This window comes from Haliotis rubra, unplaced genomic scaffold, assembly GCF_003918875.1.
Source record: "Haliotis rubra isolate DU_JTF1 unplaced genomic scaffold, ASM391887v1 Scf683, whole genome shotgun sequence".
In the NCBI taxonomy this organism is placed as follows: Eukaryota; Metazoa; Mollusca; class Gastropoda; order Lepetellida; family Haliotidae; genus Haliotis; species Haliotis rubra.
In genome coordinates, this window is record NW_025767394.1 from 180,116 (window position 1) to 198,490 (window position 18,375).

Consider the following 18,375-nt stretch of genomic DNA (forward strand, 5'->3'; position numbering starts at 1 on the left):
GTCACCACGGTACCTTCATACTGTCACTACTCTGTTTTAATACATGTTGTAGTGGACGATAAACAGTTAACGATAAACGGTAGATGTAGTCACTACGGTATCTTCATACTGTCGCTACTCTGTTTTAATACATGTTGTAGTGGACGATAAACAGTTAACGATAAACGGTAGATGTAGTCACTACGGTATCTTCATACTGTCGCTACTCTGTTTTAATACATGTTGTAGTGGACGATAAACAGTTAACGATAAACGGTAGATGTAGTCACTGCGGTATCTTCATACTGTCGCTACTCTGTTTTAATACATGTTGTAGTGGACTATAAACAGTTAACGATAAACGGTAGATGTAGTCACTACGGTACCTTCATACTGTCACTACTCTGTTTTAATACATGTTGTAGTGGACTATAAACAGTTAACGATAAACGGTAGATGTAGTCACTAAGGTATCTTCATACTGTCTATACTCTGTTTTAATACATGTTGTAGTGGACTATAAACAGTTAACGATAAACGGTAGATGTAGTCACTACGGTACCTTCATACTGTCACTACTCTGTTTTAATACATGTTGTAGTGGACTATAAACAGTTAACGATATACGGTAGATGCAGTCACCACGGTACCTTCATACTGTCACTACTCTGTTTTAATACATGTTGTAGTGGACTATAAACAGTTAACGATAAACGGTTGATGTAGTCACTACGGTATCTTCATACTGTCGCTACTCTGTTTTAATACATGTTGTAGTGGACTATAAACAGTTAACGATAAACGGTTGATGTAGTCACTACGGTATCTTCATACTGTCGCTACTTTGTTTTAATACATGTTGTAGTGGACGATGAACAGTTAACGATAAACGGTAGATGTAGTCACTACGGTATCTTCATACTGTCGCTACTCTGTTTTAATACATGTTGTAGTGGACTATAAACAGTTAACGATAAACGGTAGATGTAGTCACTAAGGTACCTTCATACTGTCACTACTCTGTTTTAATACATGTTATAGTGGACACCCCTGGGTATTGGAGTAGCATATGAAGATTATGGATTTGGAAGTGAGTATTTCCCCATGTACAATACCTTACTGATTTTACGTAACGAATAATTTTATTCGGCGAATTGTTTCAAGAGGACAATAATTTGGTAGATGTTATACACCTCAGTCAGCATTCTCTAACGGTATGGCGAAGCATTATTCACTTCGGTGCATAGAAGCAGTGGGGTAGCCTAGTGGTTTAAGCGTTCGCTCGTCACGCTGAAGACTCGGGTTCGATTCCCTACATGGGCACATTGTGTGAAGCCCATTTCTGGTGTCCCCCGCCGTGATATTGCTAGAATATTGCTAAAAGCGGCGTAAAACCCAACTCACTCACTCGGGGCATAATTTATGTTATACCAAACGATCCTGACTTCCCAGTTACATTTCCTACAGCACACACAACAAAGGATTTTATCGTGGCTCCTTACTGGACTAGATGATATCCCATGTCATATGCAGCAATTGACTTCCAATGAATCCTCGACTCCTGAGTCTCTAGGACTTCAGTCCTGCCTCACAACGAAGCATATGTGATACATGTGGTCTCACTTTAGGCAAGCGAGTTTATTCACAATTGCCTCTGTTCACCCAGCAGAAAATGGGTACCCGGTGGGACTATTAACCTTCTAGCGCCTCACAGCTTCAGCTTGGGTTATCTGGGGAAATAATAATCAGATTGTGCGCTTTGAGCTGGATATGAGACCTGGAAAGGCGCACTATAGATATTCATATTTATTAATTACTATGTACAACTTGATTTTCTGGTCCATAAAACACTTGATTGTCTGGTTTGGTTACAGACCGCCGTGGCAGGGTACGGCGAACACTGGTGTTTCATGCATATCATTTTCACAGCTGTTTGGTCCATTACACAAGACGGAATGTGTTTTTGAGGATAGCCAAGACGAGGAATTCGTTTGGACTGACGTTATACCTTTATCATTAACAAGGTCCTATATCTATCTATCAGTGTCACAGAGCAGCTTCAATATCATAAATCGCAGGATATCATTAGAACATCGGTGTTTTGTACCAGTGAGTCAGTGCAGTTTCACGCCGCTTTTAGCAATATCCCAGAAATATCACGAAAAGAGACCAGAAATGGGTTTCACACATTGTACCCCACCCGGGTCTTTGGTGTGACTAGCGAACGCATTTATCCACTAGGCTAACCCCCCGCCGTCGAGCTTCGTCAATCGTATTAGTTTAATGTCGTAAATTTCAGTACTTTAGGCAATTTCTCAATGAATATTACCGTTGTTTGTTTACTGCAAAAAAAACCTTTACGACGGAAGCAAATGATGCAGTCTGGGGCATCAACGTAACATACCAACAAATACTATCACCTTATAAAACCTGTATTCATACCTTCCTTGAAATTTTAGAAAACGTCCTGCTGTGTTACGGGGGATACGGGGTAACGGATACGGTGGCCCGTGACTGGGCCGACCGGCTGGTGACTCACTCCGATCTCAAGGGTCTGGCAGTGGGGAAGGTCTATGCAGTGAAGGGACCTCAGGATTCCTTGCATAACGCCAAGGAGATTTCAAACTCCAAGCTGGTACAGTGAGTAGCAACACCAACGTCCTGTCCTAAACGTGTGAGTGAGTGAGTTTAGGTTTACGCCGCCGTCACCAATATTCCAGCAATATTCTGGCGGGGAACACCAGAAACGGGCTTCGACAATTTTTACCCTTATGGGGAATCGATCCCGAGTCTTTGGCGTGACGAACAAACGCTTTAACCACTCGCATTACGAAAGGTCATTGAGTTTGAATTTAGTTTCGAGTGTGTCTCGTCTTTTGCAGGCACCTGCTGACGCACCGGAGGCCAGGCTTTGTCGCTGTGGTGGCCCATTCCAGTGGAGCGTTTGTAGCCAATGAATTCTTCAGTCAGCTGGCTGCCAATGACATAAACAGACAGTTTGATCAGAAAATATTTTACTACAATTTGGATGGTGCTGGTAATATCGCAACAACGTTTTCATTTTTCGTGCTAATAAAAGAATTCATTCGTGAAAGCTGTGATTCTGGAAGTAGACGAGTCGCGAATCGTGCCCCGTTTACAGCGGACATTTTATCAAATATTCTTCTGTCTTTGCGCAAAGAAATTAGCAACATGTTTTACACACCACGATGTTTTGTAATTATACAAAGTGAAATCTTATAGATATAACAGGGGACTCTTTGACCAAAGTACTTTTCAGACACATGCATTCTCATTGCATATTTGTTTGTGTTGCTCCTGTGCTGCTCAGGTGACGGGTGAAATTATTGCATTATTTTATTATTTGTGTTCATGTAATTTTATACGACAGACATATCAGTATCGTTTTGTATCATAACCTTTCGAGAGACACGTATTGTGACACAGATTATTACGATGATGATTTGTTTGTTTATTGTTTAACGCCACACTCAGCAATATTCCAGCTATAAATAAACGAGTCCGGACCAGACAATCCAGTGATCAACAGCATGACAATATGCATCGATCTAGGTAATTGGGATGGTATGACATGTGTCAGCCAAGTCATCGAGCCTGACCACCCGATCCCGTCAGTCGCCTCTTACGACAGGTATGGGTTACTGAAGATCAATTCTAACCCGGATCTTCACTGGTTTAACATTTGGTGTTGAACCATTTGTGCTGTACACATCAAGAGAATAGCTGATGTGAAGACACGGATGACTTGTCTCCAGTTGTGATCACCTCCAATCTCTGTCCTCGTACACGAGGTCCAGGAGAATAATCAATTCAGCAACTTATACAATGTTTTACATAAGCGTTAGAAACTGTTATTGCTGTGGATAAATACACAATGTTTCAATTTTGCAGGAGGACCTTATGGTAATGCCCTATCTATGTTGAGAAAGGAATATTTTGTGTATGCAAGGATGGGATCTGTGTTCTCCATGAATGCCAGTTAGTACCACGACTGACAAGATTGCCGTTAATTAAGATACTAGCTGATAAGTGGTGGTGGTGGTGGAATTGCGTTTAACGTCGTGCTTGAGAATATTTCGCTCATATGACGACGTGCATGCGTGTGTATGTGTATGTGCGGCTGATTGTACTAGCCCAGACTGAAGCTGTTTTATAGTGCTAGCCCACTGTGATACCATGCCTCAGTGAAGCATGAATACCCCACTCAGACACATTATACTGACTCCGAGCCGACCAGTCCTTGTTGTACCCATTAATGCCGAGCGCCAGGCAGGGACCAACAGGACCATATTTTAACGTCTTTTGGTATGACGCAGTCGGGGATCGAACCCGCGACCTTCCGCTCTCCGGGCGGACGCTCTAACCACTACACCACGGAGGCGGTCAGCTGATAAGTTAGGCTGATAATGTTTCTGTTGTTCGTGTGGTAATAACATTTTGTATTCAGTGATACTATTATTTCCTGTAGTGCAATGTACAAGTGGAGCACAGTGGTGTAGTGGTTAGCCTGCTGGCCTCTCACGCCAAAGGCCCGGGTTCGAATCCCGGTGGAGACACCAAAATTTGTGACCTGGGTCTCATACTGCGTTGTGTCCCTGGGCAAGGCACTTCGTCCACATTGCACTCAGTCCACCCAGCTGTTTAAAATGGGTACCTGAAAAGCGGATGTACGGACCTATACGGTCGCGCTTAGCGCTTAGTAGCAGCCTTGAAAGTAGAATTCCGTCAGGGTAATAATGTAATGCCAGAGAACAGCATCGCGTTGGATTCTAGGCGCAAAAATTAGCATTATTATTATTATTATTATATATTGGGTTCTCATGAAAGCAAATCGTGTTTGGTAAAAATTGATATTGTAACTGGAACTGGCTACATGTCATGTAACAAGATACACAATAAACTACGTTAACAGCGAACTATTAGATAAGGCGAACCTCCATGTATCTGTATCCTTTAGTCGAAATGCGTTAAGTTATGGTTCTCATTTATAGCAAAACTGTTTCGTTTTTAGTACGTTTTGATAATCAACTTTTCTTTGTAAATAAGTGAATAGATATTGTAATACTTGTTCTCTTTAAGTATTGGGATAGCATAGGGAAACTGGGTTTAAATTGGTTAAACCCAATCTTCAGATTCGATGAAGTCCCATGGCCGAGGCGATCAGCTTATAGAGCTGGACGGGAGTGAATCCCACTGTCAGAACAGCCGGTGCCTCCACGACGTGATGATCATCCACCACCCCTGGAGCCCCACCTACTTCGACGTGGGCCGCGACTACAGCCTGTTTGCTTTGGGAGACAGAGAAGTCCAGTCGCCATACATTTCCCATACAGTGTCCCTCCTGTCTGCGATGAGAGATTGAACTACTTAAGATGTAGCCAATAAACGATTGATTTCACACGAGTGGTTATTTATAATTCTAACATGCTTCGCTAAAAGATCAAAGGTGTCGACAGTACTTTATCAGGCGATAAAGTACACTTTTTGGATGACGTCACAATGTATTGACGTCACAAGGCCATTCTCGTCTGCCCCCTCGTAATCAAACGTACCCAGTTGTCATCGCCTCCGCAGCATACCATTTCTTGGTTTGCAGCTGCTTCACTCAGCTAACATCACTGGTGGAAAGATTACGTTTATGTTTTTCGACGGATAATATGTCTCAGATAGACTCGCAATTAAACAGCAACACGGCAACGTTCGCAATGTTTACATTCACACAATGCATCCGTGGGATGTCGCGCGTCTAGTCAGTTTCATCTGGATGTAGTATAATGTGTCTGAGTGGGGTATTCATGCTTCACTGCGGCATGGTATCTCAGTGGGCTAGCACTATAAAACCAGCTTAAGTCTGGGCTAGTACAAGCAGCCTCACATACACACGTCACGCATGCACGTCGTCATGTGAGCGAAATATTCTGAAGTGCGACGTTAAACCCCATTTCACCTCACCTCTTAAATAGTACGAACATTCCATCCCGACTTGATTCCAATATTTTATTGGAACTTTAATATTGTTTCTAACTTTGATTCAACGTGAACATTTCAAGGTTCAAATCCAACCAATATTCCACGTCTTTTATTAAAGCATTATCATCTTAAGATTAATTCAACACGGCAGTTCGTGTTGTGTTTACTTTACTCTATTTCGACTTCCCAAACACCGCACCTCCATCGGTTAAGATTGTTTACATAAACACGTGTCAGTCAGGACAAAAGCCTTGTATATTTCACGCAGGTGTTCGCCTGAATTGTTACGTGCTGTCATGGTTACGAGTTTAGCCAATCGGGACACACTTCCGTTGCACGAACTTTTCATGCGCGTTATTCAGAATCTTTGGTGGAAGCAGACGCGACATGTTTATAATGACGCGGTGTATGTCACATTTATGTGGTAAAGCCGTTTGTTAATTGACTTATATTGGGGATTCAATGTACTTAGACTCCGTTTTCTCATGTTTCAATTGCTTCCGCGCTACGCTGTAAGTAATGTTTTCAAGTTTGTTTTGATTTGAAGACAATTATTTTCAACGTGATTTCCAGCCCGGCAATATTGTTTTGATTGCAATAAACGTTGAAGAAACCTAGGTGAACAATTACGGTTTACTGCTGATAATAAATAATCTATATCATTTGGTCAAATAAAATATATTCTTTGTGTAATTAGTTAACCTCCAGCGACGACGTAAGGTATGAGTATTGTCAAAGGCCACAGTTAGGAATAATCTGTGTTTAACTTTAATTTACTTGTCAGAGTTTATTTCGTTGCTACGTAAAATACATTTCAAAAGATTTGAACATCGGAGTTCTTTTAAGTTAAAACAATGACCCTATTTGTTAATTGAAATGCCTCTTGCAACCATATATAATGTGTGATAGACAACTCATTTTTCAGTCCAAATCTTCTTCTTTTCTTTTCTTTTTTTGGGGGAGTGGGGGGTGGGGTGGGGTGTGTGTGGGCACAATGTATTATTCATGCACTTTCGGTCACAATTTCTTCGATAACATACTAGGATTTCTTCGGGCATTGAGTACGTTGTCACATGTTATCATTCACTTTGGCTAGCGATAGTTTTCAGTCAATTTTAGCATCCTTTTACCAGTCATCTTGGTCTATTTAAACGATGAAATCTTTTATAGAGGATGGAGTGGTCATCATTCCATGTACAATAACGTGTATATTTGAACGAATGAATAGACATGATTAGCAAAAACAATTTTGCTTGAGCTTGTGTTTCAAATAATGTCAACCTTTGATCAGTACATGTACCACCCATGTCACGTGAGCTTACAACAGTGAGACATTGTCTCCGTAAAACGACCATGTCAAGTGAGCTTACAACAGTGATACATTGTCCCCGTAAAACGCCCATGTGACATGAATTTACCACAGTGACACATTGTCTCCGTAAAACGCCCATGTCACGTGAGCTTACAACAGTGAGACATTGTCCCCGTAAACGCCCATGTGACATGAATTTACGACAGTGACACATTGTCTCCGTAAAACGCCCATGTCACGTGAGCTTACAGGTCTGTTTTGGACGTCCTCGTTTCCTCTTGCCTTGTAAGGTTCCAGTCAAGCGCTTGTCTGGTGATATTTGTTTTGTGCTTTCTAAGCGTATGTCCAATCTAACGCCACTTTTGTCACTTGATCTGTGGAGACTTTATCGAACCACTTGATACGGAGGATCTGTCGGAACACTAATGTTGAGGAAAGTCTGTATTTTGATGGAGCTCGTCATGGTTACTCTCCACGTTTCCGATCCCTAAAGCAGGACAGAACGAACATTTGAGCTGAAGATCCGGAGTTTTCAGGGATAGGACCGTGCTTTTCCAGATCGGTCTTAATGTGGTGAAAGCATAATGGGCTTTTCTGATCCTAGCCTTGATTTCCTCGTCTGTGCCACCAGTTGTACTGATTTTGCTGCCCAGATAGGGGAATTCGGTGACGTCTTCAATCACTTGTCCGTTGATCTGTAATGAATCTTGCTGTTTGTTTTGGGTCTTTATAAACTTTCGTCTTATCTCTGTTTGTCTTGAGGCCACCTGGGCTTGAGACAGTTCCCAGTTCATCCAGCTTGTCTTGTATGTCCTTGAGCCTGTGTGCTAGGAGCGCTAGGTCATCTGCAAAGTCGAGGTCCTCAAGTCTACTGGTGAGAGAAACAATAGTCACTTTTTAACTTTGTACATCATGAAGAAATGTCAATAAAATTATTCCATCATTTATTCTAAATAAAGGCTAGGCTGTAACACATATTGTGTGATTTTTCCCATTGCAATTGACAGTCAGAAAACTTAATTTTTTTATTGTAAAAAGTGAAATTATTTGGATTCAGCTATTATTGAGTCAGCTATGACCGTCTGAAAATATTTTGGGAGAGTCTGACAGAAGTGTTGAGTCAAATACGCAGGAATTCTGGGTCATGTAAAACCCTATATCGGTAAACCTACATAACCGGTACTAAAATACGAGCTATGGATATACGGGGAGTGATCAGGATTTTTTGTAGAAAGCAAGACTCAAACCCCTCGCCACTAAACGTTGCAGACTTTTCCTGTCGCGATTCCCAGCGTATTTGACAATAGTCATCACAATTTTCCATTGCCTTGGTATCGACACAGATCGGTCTGCCAAAATCAGCAACGTCGGAATGATAAAATATCACAATCTAAAACTGGCATATCCCTTGAAAATGGAATACGATCAATGTCTGATTTGTTCTGTATTCATGATGCTGGACAACGCATTGTCAATCACTTTCAATCAGAAACAGGTTGGTGTATAGCATTCGTCTCGCCTGGTAGTGACCACCTCCGTGGTGTAGTGGTTAGAGCGTCCGCCCGGAGAGCGGAAGGTCGCAGGTTCGATCCCCGACCACGTCACACCAAAAGACGTTAAAATATGGTACTTGTTGGTCCCTGCCTGGCGCTCGGCACTAATGGGTACAACAAGGACTGGTCGGCTCGGAGTCAGTATAATGTGTCTGAGTAGGGTATTCATGCTTCACTGAGGCATGGTATCTCAGTGAGCTAGCACTATAAAACCAGCTTAAGTCTGGGCTAGTACAAGCAGCTGCACATACACATTCACACGCATGCACGTCGTCATATTAGCGAAATATTCTCAAGCACGACGTAAAACCCTATTTCACCTCACCTCATCTGGTAGTGTATCTGCTTTAGTCTCAATGAATAATAATGATGAATAACCAAGCTTAATAGAATCGCTCTGTGAACGTTGCAAATTATTTTGCCTAAATACTGTAACGTGACAGGAAATTATAATTTTGATGCTGTATTTCTTTACCTCTTGATCTCGAAATTTGTGAAATTTAACAAACTGTCGTGCCGTTACCTGGAATGTTTCTGTAGTAAGACATCCCTTAAACTGTAATATGTTTAGTAGATGTATTGGGTTGAATGAGGTTTTTCAATGTTGATGTTTGATAACGTGTGGGGAATGGGAGATACACGTCTCTGGAATATTGCTGAGTGTGGCGTTAAACAACAAACCGACCAAACCTAGACGTCTTACTGAAATGTGCAGAGAAGAGGAAAACTTATTTGCAGTAGATGCGACGTTTCGGTGTAGATCCTAACACCGTTATCAAGCAAATGATGATAACGGTGTTAGTACCTACACCGAAACGTCGCATTTACTGGAAATATGAAGTTGTCTATCCATAAAAAAGTGTTCCTCTACATCAGAGCTTCTAAATGTCACTTAAGGAAGTTATGTGCAGAGAACTCTGGAAATTCGGTTGCCAATACATGAAGTCGAAGCCCAACAGCGTTGGACTCCTCTCACGCAAGAGTACATAAAATCACTGTTTTCCAACTGGAATGAAGCACTCTTTTCGGAAACGCTGAACATTTTGGGCAAGTTACCAACTTGGATATATTCCTGTATTCTACGTTTGTTCAGTTCCTATGGCGATCAGTGCTATGGTGACATACCGCGGTTAGATTGTCAACTTTAATATTCCACTTGAGTGAATGTCTGAAATTCAGCTGTTAAGAAAACCCTCATTTTGGAAGGGGTTCACAAGCAGGAGGTGGGGTCCTGCTCTGTCCATTAGATCTGAGAAATTATGTCCTATTTTGGGCACTTAGTGATGATGTTTCATTACAATTCATGTCCTAAATAGGGGATAACGGTTGGTTGGTTTGTTGCTAAACATCGCAATTGGCAATATTCCAGCTACATGTCTGTTAAATATCGAGTCTGGACCAGACAATCCAGTGATCAACAGCATGAACATCGATCTATGCAACTGCGATACGATGTCATGTCAACCAAGTCAGCGAGCCTTGGTTGACACGTCATCGAATCCCAGTTACATAGATTGATGCTCATGCTGTTGATCACTAAATAATAGCTAGCCATATTTGTGAGAAGAGGCCAACAGGATGCAAGTTGTTGATGTTTACAAATTTGAAGCTGTTTAGCATAGAAATAAGAAATCAAGGTTGAAAATCAAGACAAATCTGCATTCAATCACTGGATCCTGGTTATGATCTGGGAAGCAACTCTGTACAATGTCCTACAAACATGATCACACAAAAATGACCATGAAGGTTTTGGTTTTTTTGTTGCATCATTTTGCAATATTTCAGCCATATACTAGTAACTGCAAACAGTCAACCCGGGACATGACAATCCAGTGACTCACATGATGGGCTTCTGTCCACACAATCAACATATAATATTTGCAACAATCAATTTACTTGGCCTGACCACCCAATCCTTGTCACAATTGGTTTGTTGTTTAATGCTGCACTCAGCAATATTCCAGCAATGTGGTGGCAGTCTGTAAATAATCGAGTCTGGACCAGACAATCCAGTGATCAGCAGCATGAGCATCAATCTAGGCATTTGGGATATGATGATATGTATAAACAAAATCATCGAGCCTGCCCACCTGATCCGCTTAGACGCCTATCACGACAACCATGCATTACTGAAGATCAATTCTGGCCCGGATCTTCACTTGTACCTGTCACAGCAAGCATAGGGATAGAAATACTTAGGGCACCAGACAAATATTTTAGGTGTGCCTTTCTGAAATCGAGTATGCCCACATGTTTTTAGAGTAAATGACAATGATGATGATCATTTGAAATTTATTGTTAAATAAAGAAATAAGTTTATGAGCATTCAGATATGTATGGTACATTGTATTATTCAATTTGGAAAAAAATAATTGTTTTGGGGATTAAATGACTAAATGTGAGTTATGTCTCTTAAAAAATTAGGCGTGTGAAAAGGGCACCGAGAACATTTTTTTAGCCGTGCCATTTCTGTATTTACCGTGCCATGGCAAACTAATATATGGGGTCTTTCGAATAGTGTTGGGAATTGGTTGAAATCTCACAATTGATGATTGGTTCAATACCAACAACCAATCATCGAAAAAAAATTGGTTCGCGTCACTTTTTAGATTTTCCTATTCAGGTTGTAGTTGCAGATAAGTATAAAGAAAAAACATTTGGTTCTCTGTTGTTGTTTTTTGAAACTGCACAAATTACATTTATAAATTTCACATCCAGTGTAAAATGATTCAGTTCCAGTGTAACATAAACTTCCCAGATTATTCAGTCATGACTTTTCAGAAAGTGAAGTGAGTTTTCTTAGAACTAAACACGTTTTCAGGCCCTGACAACGTCCTAGATATGTTCTATCATCAAGTATTTCAATCTCTATTACAGCGGTTCCAAAATAATTTGTGTTCGATTATGAGAAAATGTGATCGATTGCATGGTCGTTTGGCCACTGTGACCAATCTTCGATTACTTCAATTAATCGAAACACCACTAATTTCGAACCCTGAAGCATGTGTTCAACACAGAAATCAACAAAGGTCCATAATCATACAGCATGTGACTTGAATACTGTATTAACCCAACAGTTACAACAACTAGTGAGTGAATACTGTATTAGGCCAACAGCTACAACAACTAGTGAGTGAATACTGTATTAACCCAACAGTTACAACAATTAGTGAGTGAATACTGTATTAACCCAACAGTTACAACAACTAGTGAGTGAATACTGTGTTAACCCAACAGCTACAACAATTAGTGAGTGAATACTGTATTAACCCAACAGCTACAACAACTAGTGAGTGAATACTGTATTAACCCAACAGCTACAACAAGTGAGTGAATACTGTATTAACCCAACAGTTACAACAATTAGTGAGTGAATACTGTATTAACCCAACAGCTACAACAATTAGTGAGTGAATACTGTATTAACCCAACAGTTACAACAAGTGAGTGAATACTGTATTAACCCAACAGCTACAACTAGTGAGTGAATACTGTATTAACCCAACAGCTACAACAACAAGTGAGTGAATACTGTATTAACCCAACAGCTACAACAACTAGTGAGTGAATACTGTATTAACCCAACAGCTACAACAATTAGTGAGTGAATACTGTATTAATCCAACAGCTACAACTAGTGAGTGAATACTGTATTAACCCAACAGTTACAACAATTAGTGAGTGAATACTGTATTAACCCAACAGTTACAACAATTAGTGAGTGAATACTGTATTAACCCAACAGCTACAACAACTAGTGAGTGAATACTGTATTAACCCAACAGCTACAACAACTAGTGAGTGAATACTGTATTAACCCAACAGCTACAACAACTAGTGAGTGAATACTGTATTAACCCAACAGCTACAACAACTAGTGAGTGAATACTGTATTAACCCAACAGTTACAACAACAAGTGAGTGAATAATGTATTAACCCAACAGCTACAACAACTAGTGAGTGAATACTGTCTTAACCCAACAGTTACAACAATTAGTGAGTGAATACTGTATTAACCCAACAGCTACAACAACTAGTGAGTGAATACTGTATTAACCCAACAGCTACAACAATTAGTGAGTGAATACTGTATTAACCCAACAGCTACAACAACTAGTGAGTGAATACTGTATTAACCCAACAGTTACAACAACAAGTGAGTGAATACTGTATTAACCCAACAGCTACAACAACTAGTGAGTGAATACTGTATTAACCCAACAGCTACAACAATTAGTGAGTGAATACTGTATTAACCCAACAGTTACAACAACTAGTGAGTGAATACTGTATTAACCCAACAGTTACAAGTGAGTGAATACTGTATTAACCCAACAGTTACAACAACTAGTGAGTGAATACTGTATTAGACCAACAGCTACAACAACTAGTGAGTGAATACTGTATTAACCCAACAGCTACAACAATTAGTGAGTGAATACTGTATTAACCCAACAGCTACAACAACTAGTGAGTGAATACTGTATTAACCCAACAGCTACAACAAGTGAGTGAATACTGTATTAACCCAACAGCTACAACAATTAGTGAGTGAATACTGTATTAACCCAACAGTTACAACAATTAGTGAGTGAATACTGTATTAACCCAACAGCTACAACAACTAGTGAGTGAATACTGTATTAACCCAACAGCTACAACAACAAGTGAGTGAATACTGTATTAACCCAACAGCTACAACAACTAGTGAGTGAATACTGTATTGGCCCAACAGTTACAACAATTGGTGAGTGAATACTGTATTAACCCAACAGCTACAACAACAAGTGAGTGAATACTGTATTAGCCCAACAGCTACAGCAACTAGTGAGTGAATACTGTATTAACCCAACAGCTACAACAACAAGTGAGTGAATACTGTATTAACCCAACAGCTACAACAACTAGTGAGTGAATACTGTATTAGCCTCAACAGCTACAACAATTAGTGAGTGAATACTGTATTAACCCAACAGCTACAACAACAGTGAGGTGAATGCTGTATTAACCCAACAGCTACAACAACTAGTGAGTGAATACTGTATTAGCCCAACAGTTACAACAACTAGTGAGTGAATACTGTATTAACCCAACAGCTACAACAACTAGTGAGCGAATACTGTATTAACCCAACAGCTACAACAATTGGTGAGTGAATGCTGTATTAACCCAACAGCTACAACAACTAGTGAGTGAATACTGTATTAACCCAACAGTTACAACAACTAGTGAGTGAATACTGTATTAACCCAACAGCTACAACAAGTGAGTGAATGCTGTATTAACCCAACAGCTACAACAATTAGTGAGTGAATACTGTATTAACCCAACAGCTACAACAACAAGTGAGTGAATACTGTATTAGCCCAACAGCTACAACAACTAGTGAGTGAATACTGTATTAACCCAACAGCTACAACAACAACAAGTGAGTGAATACTGTATTAACCCAACAGCTACAACAACTAGTGGTGAATACTGTATTAGCCCAACAGCTACAACAATTAGTGAGTGAATACTGTATTAACCCAACAGCTACAACAACAAGTGAGTGAATACTGTATTAACCCAACAGCTACAAACAACCAGTGAGTGAATACTGTATTAGCCCAACAGTTACAACAACTAGTGAGTGAATACTGTATTAACCCAACAGCTACAACAACTAGTGAGCGAATACTGTATTAACCCAACAGCTACAACAATTAGTGAGTGAATACTGTATTAACCCAACAGCTACAACAACTAGTGAGTGAATACTGTATTAACCCAACAGTTACAACAACTAGTGAGTGAATACTGTATTAACCCAACAGTTACAACAACAAGTGAGTGAATACTGTATTAACCCAACAGCTACAACAACTAGTGAGTGAATACTGTATTAACCCAACAGTTACAACAACTAGTGAGTGAATACTGTATTAACCCAACAGCTACAACAACTAGTGAGTGAATACTGTATTAACCCAACAGTTACAACAACAAGTGAGTGAATACTGTATTAACCCAACAGCTACAACAACTAGTGAGTGAATACTGTATTAACCCAACAGTTACAACTAGTGAGTGAATACTGTATTAACCCAACAGTTACAACAACAAGTGAGTGAATACTGTATTAACCCAACAGTTACAACAACTAGTGAGTGAATACTGTATTAACCCAACAGCTACAACAAGTGAGTGAATACTGTATTAGCCCAACAGCTACAACAATTGGTGAGTGAATACTGTATTAACCCAACAGCTACAACAACTAGTGAGTGAATACTGTATTAACCCAACAGTTACAACTAGTGAGTGAATACTGTATTAACCCAACAGCTTCAACAAGTGAGTGAATACTGTATTAGCCCAACAGCTACAACAACTAGTGAGTGAATACTGTATTAGCCCAACAGTTACAACAATTAGTGAGTGAATGCTGTATTAACCCAACAGCTACAACAACAAGTGAGTGAATACTGTATTAGCCCAACAGCTACAACAACTAGTGAGTGAATGCTGCATTAACCCAACAGCTACAACAACAAGTGAGTGAATACTGTATTAACCCAACAGCTACAACAACTAGTGAGTGAATACTGTATTAGCCCAACAGCTACAACAATTAGTGAGTGAATACTGTATTAACCCAACAGCTACAACAACAAGTGAGTGAATACTGTATTAACCCAACAGCTACAACAACTAGTGAGTGAATACTGTATTAGCCCAACAGTTACAACAACTAGTGAGTGAATACTGTATTAACCCAACAGCTACAACAACTAGTGAGCGAATACTGTATTAACCCAACAGCTACAACAATTAGTGAGTGAATACTGTATTAACCCAACAGCTACAACAACTAGTGAGTGAATACTGTATTAACCCAACAGTTACAACAACTAGTGAGTGAATACTGTATTAACCCAACAGTTACAACAACTAGTGAGTGAATACTGTATTAACCTAACAGTTACAACAACAAGTGAGTGAATACTGTATTAACCCAACAGCTACAACAACTAGTGAGTGAATACTGTATTAACCCAACAGTTACAACAACTAGTGAGTGAATACTGTATTAACCCAACAGCTACAACAACTAGTGAGTGAATACTGTATTAACCCAACAGTTACAACAACAAGTGAGTGAATACTGTATTAACCCAACAGCTACAACAACTAGTGAGTGAATACTGTATTAACCCAACAGTTACAACTAGTGAGTGAATACTGTATTAACCCAACAGTTACAACAACAAGTGAGTGAATACTGTATTAACCCAACAGTTACAACAACTAGTGAGTGAATACTGTATTAACCCAACAGCTACAACAAGTGAGTGAATACTGTATTAGCCCAACAGCTACAACAATTAGTGAGTGAATACTGTATTAACCCAACAGCTACAACAACTAGTGAGTGAATACTGTATTAACCCAACAGTTACAACTAGTGAGTGAATACTGTATTAACCCAACAGCTTCAACAAGTGAGTGAATACTGTATTAGCCCAACAGCTACAACAACTAGTGAGTGAATACTGTATTAGCCCAACAGTTACAACAATTAGTGAGTGAATACTGTATTAACCCAACAGCTACAACAACAAGTGAGTGAATACTGTATTAGCCCAACAGCTACAACAACTAGTGAGTGAATACTGTATTAACCCAACAGCTACAACAACAAGTGAGTGAATACTGTATTAACCCAACAGCTACAACAACTAGTGAGTGAATACTGTATTAGCCCAACAGCTACAACAATTAGTGAGTGAATACTGTATTAACCCAACAGCTACAACAACAAGTGAGTGAATACTGTATTAACCCAACAGCTACAACAACTAGTGAGTGAATACTGTATTAGCCCAACAGTTACAACAACTAGTGAGTGAATACTGTATTAACCCAACAGCTACAACAACTAGTGAGCGAATACTGTATTAACCCAACAGCTACAACAATTAGTGAGTGAATACTGTATTAACCCAACAGCTACAACAACTAGTGAGTGAATACTGTATTAACCCAACAGTTACAACAACTAGTGAGTGAATACTGTATTAACCCAACAGCTACAACAAGTGAGTGAATACTGTATTAACCCAACAGCTACAACAATTAGTGAGTGAATACTGTATTAACCCAACAGCTACAACAACAAGTGAGTGAATACTGTATTAGCCCAACAGCTACAACAACTAGTGAGTGAATACTGTATTAACCCAACAGCTACAACAACAAGTGAGTGAATACTGTATTAACCCAACAGCTACAACAACTAGTGAGTGAATACTGTATTAGCCCAACAGCTACAACAATTAGTGAGTGAATACTGTATTAACCCAACAGCTACAACAACAAGTGAGTGAATACTGTATTAACCCAACAGCTACAACAACTAGTGAGTGAATACTGTATTAGCCCAACAGTTACAACAACTAGTGAGTGAATACTGTATTAACCCAACAGCTACAACAACTAGTGAGCGAATACTGTATTAACCCAACAGCTACAACAATTAGTGAGTGAATACTGTATTAACCCAACAGCTACAACAACTAGTGAGTGAATACTGTATTAACCCAACAGTTACAACAACTAGTGAGTGAATACTGTATTAACCCAACAGTTACAACAACAAGTGAGTGAATACTGTATTAACCCAACAGCTACAACAACTAGTGAGTGAATACTGTATTAACCCAACAGTTACAACAACTAGTGAGTGAATACTGTATTAACCCAACAGCTACAACAACTAGTGAGTGAATACTGTATTAACCCAACAGTTACAACAACAAGTGAGTGAATACTGTATTAACCCAACAGCTACAACAACTAGTGAGTGAATACTGTATTAACCCAACAGTTACAACTAGTGAGTGAATACTGTATTAACCCAACAGTTACAACAACAAGTGAGTGAATACTGTATTAACCCAACAGTTACAACAACTAGTGAGTGAATACTGTATTAACCCAACAGCTACAACAAGTGAGTGAATACTGTATTAGCCCAACAGCTACAACAATTAGTGAGTGAATACTGTATTAACCCAACAGCTACAACAACTAGTGAGTGAATACTGTATTAACCCAACAGTTACAACTAGTGAGTGAATACTGTATTAACCCAACAGCTTCAACAAGTGAGTGAATACTGTATTAGCCCAACAGCTACAACAATTAGTGAGTGAATACTGTATTAACCCAACAGCTACAACAACTAGTGAGTGAATACTGTATTAACCCAACAGTTACAACAACTAGTGAGTGAATACTGTATTAACCCAACAGTTACAACAACTAGTGAGTGAATACTGTATTAACCCAACAGTTACAACAAGTGAGTGAATACTGTATTAACCCAACAGTTACAACAAGTGAGTGAATACTGTATTAACCGAACAGTTACAACAAGTGAGTGAATACTGTATTAACCCAACAGTTACAACAAGTGAGTGAATACTGTATTAACCCAACAGTTACAACAATTAGTGAGTGAATCTAGTTCTACGCCCATTTTTAGCACTATTCCA

The 18,375-nt window shown here is 39.6% G+C and overlaps 1 long non-coding RNA gene across 1 annotated transcript; it reads left to right on the forward strand.

The window, feature by feature from the left end:
* Positions 1-2,829: 2,829 nt before the first annotated feature.
* Positions 2,830-5,352, forward strand: LOC124258137. Its single transcript, XR_006893509.1, has 3 exons — positions 2,830-3,016; positions 3,892-3,978; positions 5,133-5,352. It is a non-coding gene; the product is annotated as an uncharacterized LOC124258137 (long non-coding RNA).
* The last annotated feature ends 13,023 nt before the right edge of the window (positions 5,353-18,375 follow it).